This window comes from Oculina patagonica, chromosome 5 (assembly GCF_052425735.1).
Source record: "Oculina patagonica isolate OP01 chromosome 5, crgOcupat, whole genome shotgun sequence".
Classification (NCBI taxonomy): Eukaryota; Metazoa; Cnidaria; class Anthozoa; order Scleractinia; family Oculinidae; genus Oculina; species Oculina patagonica.
The window spans coordinates 32,782,950-32,793,670 of NC_135762.1; the positions used below are offsets into that span (position 1 = coordinate 32,782,950).

A 10,721-nucleotide genomic window follows, 5' to 3' on the forward strand; every position below is an offset into this window, starting at 1 on the left:
AAGATGTTTGTAATTTTTATATTGCTCACGCTGTTATGTCTTGACCAGATCCCGTACGGTCGATAGCAAATTTTGGAGAGAAAAACGATTTCGGCACTGTAAATAGTGCGAAGGTTTTCATGCTAATGTCCTATACGCGCAGTCGTACTACAACGGAACTAAAACTGCGCAAGTCCTTACGTAAGCATTAATATATCAAATTTGACGGTTTGACAGTAGATTGACAGCTTAAGTCTCGTCACTATAAAAAAGTGCGCAAGCATAACCCTGAGCAGAGAGTTCAGAGTTGTTATCAGCAGTAAAGGTGAGTGATTGTGAAGTTGTGAGCAGTGAAAAATACATATAATTAAAGAAGTTGGATCGTGAATCGAAGTTGTGATCCTTGCAGTTTAAAAGTGATAGAAGGGCTTTTCCCCCCTCCAAAGCAGCCGCTTTTAACACAATAAATTCTCAGCTGTTTTGTCGTTTTCATTACAGTTCTTCGGCACCGTGAAGAAGTATCATGAAGTGGCTATACGTTCTTGTCCTGTGTGGGATGGCGCTCGCCGAAAATCCTGAAGGTAAGTTCTCTTTCACTAGTTAAATAGCTCAGGGTGTTGTACTTTGATTGTATGGTTAACTTTTACATGTCTAGATGATCATGAAGAGGTCTCAATTCCTACATCTCTCGTCCTTTCCTCAGTGGTTCCGGCCTACCCCTTTTGTGGTTTTTTATTGCAAATAAGTAGAAACTCAGTCGTGTTCTATTGATTGGTTCTCACACTGTTTTCTATTCGCTGATAGAACATAATCATGCGTGATTTTCTCTTTCTCTTTATTATATATGTCACGAGGATTTCGCAGATTTTTGGTCTAAACTGTTCTGAAATACGTGGTAGGTAACTTTACCCATGAGAAACGTTATCTTTGAACCTTTAACTGAAGATATAACCTTTATTTGGGGATAGAATTGAAACTTCGGCTATACAATTGATAGTTGTCTTTTTTTTGGGGGGGGGGGGGGTCAACGAAAAAATAAATTTCGAGGGGGGGCAGGTAAAAATTTCTGATGAAGAAGGGGGGTCATTATATATAACAGTGATAACAGTGACTATCTGTCAAACCCCACCAGCCCCCCTCCACCCCATAAAAAATGAACGGTCCCTAAATGACTGATGAAGTCTGGATGATATCAGACGAAATATCTCACGCTTTTAAATTATATTTGCGCTCCGAGTTTGGAAATAAGAACCCTTTTAACAACAAATCTTGGTTTCAGGCCTAAACGGTGTATCAAATTGTAAGCTTTGGAATGCAATCATTTAGAGTCTCTACTAAAACAATTAGACTACTATGATAGAGTAGGGCAGGAAGTTCCCGGTGTTGTGGTCTGGTCTTTACCTGATGTAATGCCCAGGTTGGGGTGGGAATGCTCGGAGACAATAGCTGATTGAAGCTACTCTAGAAATCCGTCAGTAAACATAGCATTCAGTTTATTCAGTTCAGCCAACTCGGGCTCGTAGCCTATTTGTTGAATATTACGTAATGTCGAGAGATTTTTCCCCAATTTCCTCCAATTTCCTCCACTTAGCTTTGGGAATCACGTATTTACACATTCCTCTCTCGCCTCCCATCCATAGAGTTCACGCCTCTTTTCTGACGTGCTCGCGCCCTAATGAGATGTTACACTAACGATTGGTGATGAAAAGCATTGGATTTGTTTCTTCACAAAATAAGTTGTTACAATCGGTGGATAAATTTGAATAACACAGTGCAAATTTACGTATTTTGCTACAGAAAACATCGGCGTCGATGACCCGAATCTGTTTGAAGGCGACATGATCCTAACAGCTGAACAGCGCATGGCAGCCGAGAAGGGACTGGATGTAGATAATCCATTTGGAAAAAGAGGTGCAATTAGGAAAAAAATATGGCCTGGCGGTGTGATGGTTTATGCTATTCAAATCCATCTTTGTAAGTATTTTGATGTGATTTTTAGCGTCACATTCTCACCGGGAAAATTGTGTATTAACTATTCCATGAGTTAAGTACAATCACACCGACTAAGCATCTCACTCTGTCGGACATTCAATCTATCTTTTTAGACATTTTTTATAGGTAATCGCATGGGGCCGAGTAAAATTAAGGATTATTATCACGCGTGTTTTCAGAATAGAGTGTTTAAATTTTTCAGTTGGTAACATAGAGAGGGGAAAGGGTGTTGATACATACGTATTAAGTAATGAGGATCAAAATTTACAAGACTGTAGAGATGTATAAGATCGAAATAAATTAGTTCACCTGTTTTTTTTTTTTTTAATTTTGCGTGTTTTTAAGCTCGAAATCCTGCGGCTATGAAAGCCATTAGAGAGGGAATGGCGGAATGGTCGAGTAAAACTTGTATCCGCTTCAAGCCAACGACAAATGAAGCAGCATATGTATACTTTAAATCAGGCGGAGGGTAAGTATAGCATCTAGTGAGTCTTACACACTTCTAAATATGTAGCCATCCTATATACCAGTCAAAATGTCAAGCAATAAATGCTATTTTGGGAAAACTATGACAAGTACAATGCAATGCTGAAAAATAGAGGGAACAACAGCGACAAGCTCATAAATGTAAACATTGATGGATATACCATCAAGTCTACCCCAGACCTAACATTGCTCTGGGTTACATTGGATGATAAGCTTAAATTCAGTAAACATGTAAGTGATATATGTAAACAGGCAAGCAAGAAAGTTGGTGTCTTAGTACGCCTTAGAAAGATGAACCCTACAGAAGCCAAGCTCCGGAACTATACAAAGCGGCAATTCTACCTAATCTCACGTATTGTCATACTGTGTGGCATTTCTTCAAAGCATCTGATACCAGAAAACTAGAAAGGGTACAAGAGCGGGCACTAAGTGCAGTACACTCTTTTTTTTTATAAGAATCTAGTTTATAAGAATATCAAGGCTGAAATTTGCGAATTTTTAAGAATATTTTAAGAATAAACCCGAGGCTGAGATTTTGAAAAGAATATAGTTTTGAGTTGAAAATTTGTAAATACAATACAAGTAAATATGTTTTTAGTTGAAACAAAATCAGGTATTTTCATTTCCGTCACTTTATCCCTGTGAGAAATGCTTTGTTTGAAGCCAAAACGGCCAAGCTGCAACGAAAAGCAATGGTACATGTGCACAATGTAACACGATACAGTTCTGGACACCAAACACTTGTAATTGATTACCCAATACTTGCTAAAACGGAAATGTCAAACGGTATTTCTAAGAATGTTCATAAGAATATTTTCAGCCTAAAATCGGCAGAAAAATAAGAATATTCAGCCTGGGTCGGAAAAACTGTATTCTTATATATATAAAAAGAGTGTATATAATAGCAAGACGGCATCTTGTGATGAATTATTAAGTAAGGCAAACTGCTGCCTAGTTTAGTAAATAGACGCCTACAAGACATACTGATATTAATGTACAAGGTTAAAAATTTACTGAACACATTTGTGTCATATTTTACAAACAATCTAAGAATTATGATTTGCGTAGTAGTGGTTTTCCAATACCTAGATTCAACACTGTAAATTATGGTAAACATAGCATGACTATTTAGGTCCCTATCTCTGGGGAAAAGTGGACAAAGACCTTCGCAACAAAACAAGCCTTTGTGAATTTAAAAAAGCGATTCGGGCCAGTAACCTAACAGATGTGCTGGACGGAAGATGCAGCTGCTATGCTTGCTCAACATAATAATAATATTAACTAATTTAAGTAATCTTGAAATTATTTTTAAGTTATTAGATTTGTAAAACATATTTGTAATTTCAACTATCTATCTATATAATAATTTATTAGTATCAATGGAAATCCTTGGTCTCAGCCTTATGTGCCTCTTAGGCGCGACGAGGATTATATATATATTTACTCCGTCACAGACGACGATTAATTTTTTTTCCAATTTCCCAGTAAACATTTGGGTCGCATGGTTTATGCTTTTCACGGGTCAACGTTTCTTCAATCAGGGGCATTCATTGTGGCTGACGATGATGTTTGAAACATCAAAACATGTTCCAAAAGCTAACAAGGCACGAAAATTTAAGCTACAGTATAATGCTTCGTTTCTTGTCTATTCTCAGATGTTCATCAAGCGTGGGAAGAACTGGTAAAAAGCAATATATCACTCTTGATTATGGATGTTGGCACAAAGGAGTTGTTGCTCATGAAATTGGTGAGTATAGCTTGGAATTCTTTCGGTCGTGTAACCTCATTGACTAAGAACTAACTCAGTTTTTTTCTTCAGGTCACGCTTTGGGCTTCTACCACGAACAGTCTCGTCCTGACAGGGACAACTACGTCACAATCGTGTGGTGTAATATCGATGAGTGTAAGTGATTAAGATAAGCGCATTGATTTATTAATTAGCTAATTTCTATCTTTTGTCGTTAGTACTTAGCATACGCAATAAAATTTTTTGTAGTATTCATTTGAGATGGGGCCTTCTCCGGGAACGATTTTCCAAAAAACTTAAAAGGCAAAAACTCCTGTCGTTTCTTTCCCTTGGAGTAAGGTATAACGTGTGTTAGGTGATGCCCACAACAAAGGATATATTTAACAAATATATTCCATTTTGCCGTGCGTCTGTTCAGTTTTTGATCACAGATGACGTCAAAATGTGATAAGAACAATAAAAGTGGCCCACGAGCCGTTTATTAATAGGCGAGTGGGTCACTGATGTTCTTACCACATTTTGACGTCTTCTGTAAACTATAACTGAACATACCCACGGCAAAATGAAATCTATTTGTTTTATACAATAACAGAAGACTTCAGTACATTTCAGTGTAAGCAAAGCCGCTACCGGACGTGAGCTAAAGTTGTTTTAATTTCACGATAAAGTTTTCCGTACTAGTAACCACGAAGCCCTGTTACACCGACTTAATAAACACAAAAATGGAACATTAAAACATCAACGAAAAAACTAACCTTCATTCCATCTGGAAAGTTGTTTAGATCTGTAAACTTTAACCTTAGCGTTTGACCGCGCGCCATTCATGGATTTCTTGTGGCGCCGCCCAACTGTTCAACATCAGACAAACTCTTACATATTTTGATAATTTTTCGAATCATTCACTGTCTACTTCAAGCTTGTTTAGCCCAGTTAAGGTGGACGATACTTGGTAGATTGTTTTTCACTGTAGATTTATAATCAAGCTGAACTTTTTTGTTTTGTTGTTGCCCCGCGAGGTTTGGAAAACTTTCTAATAAATTTGGAACGCAACCTACCATATCAGGTCCCCAATATGAGGCCCCGACATACAATATCAGGCCAACACTGATTTGGACTATGAACTCTGATCACGCGCGCGAGTCACAACACGCTGAAGTGATGTCATCTGTGAGTCGTACTCCAATAGATGACAGGCATTAACCAATCACAACGCGCGTAGTAGCTCGGTTATCGTATAAATATATATATATTCAGACACCGTTGACAAAAATTTCATGAGGTAGCTAGGGAGGGCAAAGTTTCATCATCCATTTCATCTGGAGATGTAATTTTCAGGCATGTTTGTGGTTAGATTTTGTGTAATAATAAATTGAAAAGTGATGTTGAACAATGGACAACTGTATTATACACTGATTAAATTCGCTTCAATGTACAGATTACAAGCATAATTTCCACAAGTACGGCCGGAAAACCATTGACTCTCTTGGAACTCCATATGATTACGGGAGTGTGATGCATTATGACAGCAGAGCTTTCAGCAAGAATAGAAAACCTACCATCATTGCTAAGAAGTGTGGGGTAGGTTGCCATAGTTAGACTTTTAACAGAAGTCTAGTGGATCATCGGTAACCGCTCGTTAATCAATTACTCGATAGTGCACGCTAAAGCATGAACGAATTGTTAAATAAAAGCTAAAAAATGTGTTCGGTTTGCAAAATTATGCCAAAAATTATGCTAGCCTAATCGACAAAAGCCTCCACGTGTTTTCAGTATTTTCCAGAAATTGTTCGCGTCACGTAAGCCCACGTAAGTGATATTAATCGTAATTTTATGAAGGAACCTGAGATTACTTTTTGAAAACACAAAGGGTAAAATTAGTGATATTTAATCGGACTATATTTACTGTTAGCGAAAATAAGCCACGACGTTTCGAACTCATCTTGAGTTCATTATCAAGATGAGTTCGAAACGTCGTGGCTTATTTTCGCTAATTTTTATACTTAATTGTATATCGAAATGTTCTCTCATTGATATTTACTGTCCTTCCGATAACGTTTGAAAATCTTTGGAATTCGTCGAGTGATGTTCGAAACTATCCGGGAGAGCTCGGTACTCTTCGGGAATCTTTCAAAAACTTCTGATCATCCTTGGAAATCGTGTTGAGGTTAACTGTGGAAATCCCGAAGGTCTCTGGGGAATCTTTGGGTAACTTCGGAGTACTTTTGCTATTGGCGAAGAACATTAACGAAAAATGGAATCAGCCTAATTAAACCAAATCAGAATTTCGTAAGTTTGTTCTCTGTCTAGGTTATTAGAAATTTCCAAAACAATCCACCATTGATAAGATAAGATAAGATAAAAACTTTATTTCTGTGTCTGTGTGTTTAGCCCTTATGGACTAATTGGGGACACAATTAAAATACCTAACAATGACATGACAAGGATTAGTGACTACGTATTAACTGCAATTCCCTATCTTCGTATTTGTACGTGATTGCTTTGATGCCTTAGATGCCTAGATAGGTGACATACAAAATGATATTTTGAGACGGTGGAAAGACACAAGATACTAAAAAAAAGAGCGAACTAAAAGTTGCCACAGGAGAAAAGTTTCATGTCCAAGTCTAATTATATTCCCGTACAGTGCAACTTCAGCGGCTTGTTTCAATTATTTATTTTACTTTTCCAGGTTACACTTGGTCAGCGGCAGGGTATCAGTACTATTGACGCACTGCAGATGAACCTTCTGTACAAGGGGGAATGCGGAGGAGGAGGAGGAGGAGGAGGAGGAGGAGGAGGGGGGAGGGGGAGGAGGTGAATAAACTACCTGAAAGAACCACCACACACTACATCCGCTTTCGACATCCATCTTTAGAATTGTACTGTCCCTTGCCTTTCGACGTTGTGTTTGAAATGAGCCAATCAAAACCTGCGGCTGTGATTGGTGGATTTCGATCCGCCCTATTTTTTTAGCACGTCGAAAGATGGATGTCGAAAGAAAGCCGCTATGCACGTAACACTGAAAGTTGATGTAATGCAATTCCCCAGTTGTAGAGACTGACACAACTACGTTTTTTATCAAGAGAAAATATTTATTCTCTTGTTTTTTACAGTCAAACCGGATTTTGTTTTGATGGGAACTTTAAAATGTTGCGGCGCAATGTTCCAATATTAATTGGTATTATTCAAAAGATGCGCGCGCTGCCCACATATGGTAAAAATGTTGACGATATCTGTCATCCGTACATAACAGATATTTAACAATTCTCCTGCGAAATCGCGCGGAATATCGCCTGATACTTAGCTGACGAGGCCGTAGGCCGAGTAGGCTAAAATCAGACGATATTCCGCAAGATTGAGCAGGATAATTGTTTTATTATTCCACAAATTGTCAACGAAACACATTTTGCAATTAGAAAAACTGTATTTATGCAGCGCTTTACAAGATTTCGGACGAATCTTCGCCACCTACGTTTATCGTAGGATATCTGTTATGTACGTATGACAGATAACGTTAACATTTTGACCATATATGGGCAGCGCGCGCATGTGTTGAATAAGTGTAACACTCGGTAAGTGTTATCAGCCGAAGCCGAACAAAAACCTCTTCCAATAACTGTTTATTATCGATTCTGTCTGACAGGCCTTTTTTAGACCTACCCAAACTATATCACAGTAATCGAAATATGGAAGAGCTAAGGATTAAAAAAATTGGATTAAAACTTCTGTTGGAACAATAGGTCTCATCTGTTTTAATCCATCAATGCCTGAAGATACCTTCTTTGCTATGTAGTCGATGTGATTCGACCACGATAGATGCTCGTCAATATAGACACCTAATGACTTAGCGGGTTTAACTCTCTCTATCGGATCACCACCCAGTCTTATTCGGAGGAGAAACGTCGGTTTGGCTGCTTTGTGATTAGAGAAAACTAATAAATACTCGATCTTAAAGGGACATGGTCAGCATTGTCACGATATTTTAAGTCATTTTTCTGATTACTTCCAAATTGAAGGAAACCTCAAAATAATAGTTGTGTAATGTAGGAAAACAACAAAGGAGTAATCAAAACCCGAAAATAACCATGGATGGTTTCGTCTGACGAAGATTAAGACGAATTACGACTGACAAACTTGAAAAAAATTGCCAGTTTTTTTAAAATGAGTTGTCTGTGGCTGAGTTCCTTTAACTACAATTAAACTTAAGTTATTGGCTATAACTGTCCGATACTTTCTAATATTCATTATTACCGTATTTTTTCAATTAAACGCCCCCGGCGTTTATTCCAAACTTGGCTCCGTAGATCCGGCGTTTATTTGAATGGTGCAGTTTATTTGAGCAAAATGTTTATTAAACAAGGGTTTTTAATCAATATTTGTGACATGAATGTATCTTGCCATCATACCTAAAGCATATCACACCTGGAATAAATGCCTGAAAGGCTTACTTACCACTCTACCTTGGAGACCCGGCGTTTATTCGGGGCCCGGCGTTTAATCGAGAAAATACGGTAACCACTTTCTCTAAATCACTAAAACAAGTTGCCGTAACCAGGGCTGTGGCCAGACTTTTAGCCAAACGAGGCAAAACCTGCGATCGCCCAAAGCACAAGCCACTGTAAAGGGGTTGAGGGGAACGCACCCCTGAAAAGTTTGAATTCATGAAGTGTTTCTTTAGAAAAATCAATCTTGTCCAAATGGGGACTATTTTCCCAACTAAAATTATATTGTAAATAATAAAGATGGTAAATTTTAAACTCGGTAATAAATAATAAAGATAAGATGTTCTACATGACACGAGCATGGGACAAAGAAAAATTCTGAGTCCCCGACGGGAATCGAACCCATGGCCTCCCAGATACCGGTTGGGCGCTCAAACCAACTGAGCTACGAGAGACTCGTTGTGAGCTGGGCCATTTTACTAGGTTGATATATGACACGCGTCCTGCATACTGCTAGGATCAGCAATGTCGAATTCGTCAAGTTTTGTAGTAAATAATAAAGATGGTAAATTTTAAGCTCGTTAAGCTCTTTATTAAAAGTATATTGTTTTTAATTTTGGGTTAAAACCTAGACGAGGCAAGTGCCTCGTCTTGCCTCTTGCTAGTTACGGCCCTGGCCGTACAACGGTTGTGTTTGTATCATCAGCAAACATCCGTGCTTTAGAGCAATGTTAAAAGCACGGTAAGTACCAGCGGGGAGGAATGTAAATAAGAGCCACGAATCAAGCTGTCAGTAGGGAGAACACGACCAGACTTTATACTTTATGCGGGAGGGGAAAAGGGGATATCAGTCAATGCGAGCAGCCTGGTGAAGGACCACAGTCCGTTTTAAGACTGTCTAATTACGGTGTTGTATGTGCTGTTTGGGGGAATAAACTTAGTTGTTGTTACTCAGATGTGTTTTCGTCCGCCGTATTTTAGGAAACTGTGTCGACAACTACATCCAATGCGGCAATGCTGTACATCTTTGCATCACTAACAGCCGATATAAGAAGAACTGCCCGAGGACCTGTAATCTGTGTTAAGAAGCTCCAACAAGGTTACAATTTTACAGCGGTTATACTTAAAGATGATTTCTAGTCCGTACTGCGCAATCTCCGCCTGCAAAGTTTATGTGAGTCTCACATAAACATTGGTGTTCTAGTAAATCAGAGCGAAATAAGCGGCCAAAACAACCGCGCAAATCAGAAAGTAAAGTAAAATTATACTACGTGTGCTGTAACTTGCTGTCAGGCGCCGTTTATTTTCCGCGGACGGAAAATGAGAGAAATGAGAGAAAATGGTAGAAGAGAGAAAATTTTTCACCGGTACATAAAGAGAACGCCTGATTGCAGATTACGTGTGCTATGAATGTAACGCTTTTCTGGAATATGTTGTGAACTCAGTACTGAAAATTGTTTACATTTAATTCTTGCAGGTAATTTGCATCTGGAAGTCAAACTTTGAAGAAGACCTTATATAAACTTAAATAGACTCAAATAGAATAAAAGTAAAAAAGTGTAATTGTAGTCAGGGGATGACAAAGTTTGTTTGTTTGTTTGTTGTTTGTTTGTTAATTAAAGCATTATAACCTATCAGTTTGCGTCCTTTTGTCACGATACCAGCCGTTGTCGAAGTTGCAAGTGTTTCGCCGAATGGTGGGCGAAATTGTTGTTTCATGCGATTTTAATATTTGACGTTTTCTGTAGACGAATAGCCAGAAGGGAACCCACAGTAAAATAGCAGGTTTCTCGAGGCGAATTTAGGAATGAACGAATGAAAAACTTTATTGAAGTGTCAAAACCACATAGCTAGGGACGATTCCCTTACTTATTTGGGGACACATGATTGAAAGATACAAAAAGTGACAATTAAATTGTGTAAAATATCAATAGTAACATAAAAATCTAATACTAATCATACAAATCTAACAATTTAAACAGCAAAGTGAAATCGTAACAAATGACAGGCTAAATTTAAAAATTAAACGAGACTTACCTGTAAGTTGAAGTTTGATTTGGATTCTATGAGTCATC

General features: G+C 38.2%; 1 pseudogene across 1 annotated transcript; it reads left to right on the forward strand.

Annotated features, from left to right (window-relative positions):
- Nucleotides 1–449: 449 nt before the first annotated feature.
- LOC144655148 (zinc metalloproteinase nas-15-like) lies at nt 450–7,026 on the forward strand (annotated as a pseudogene). Its single transcript, XR_013571038.1, has 7 exons — nt 450–560; nt 1,777–1,953; nt 2,317–2,440; nt 4,113–4,204; nt 4,277–4,360; nt 5,640–5,782; nt 6,894–7,026. The product of XR_013571038.1 is annotated as a zinc metalloproteinase nas-15-like (transcript).
- Nucleotides 7,027–10,721: the final 3,695 nt, after the last annotated feature.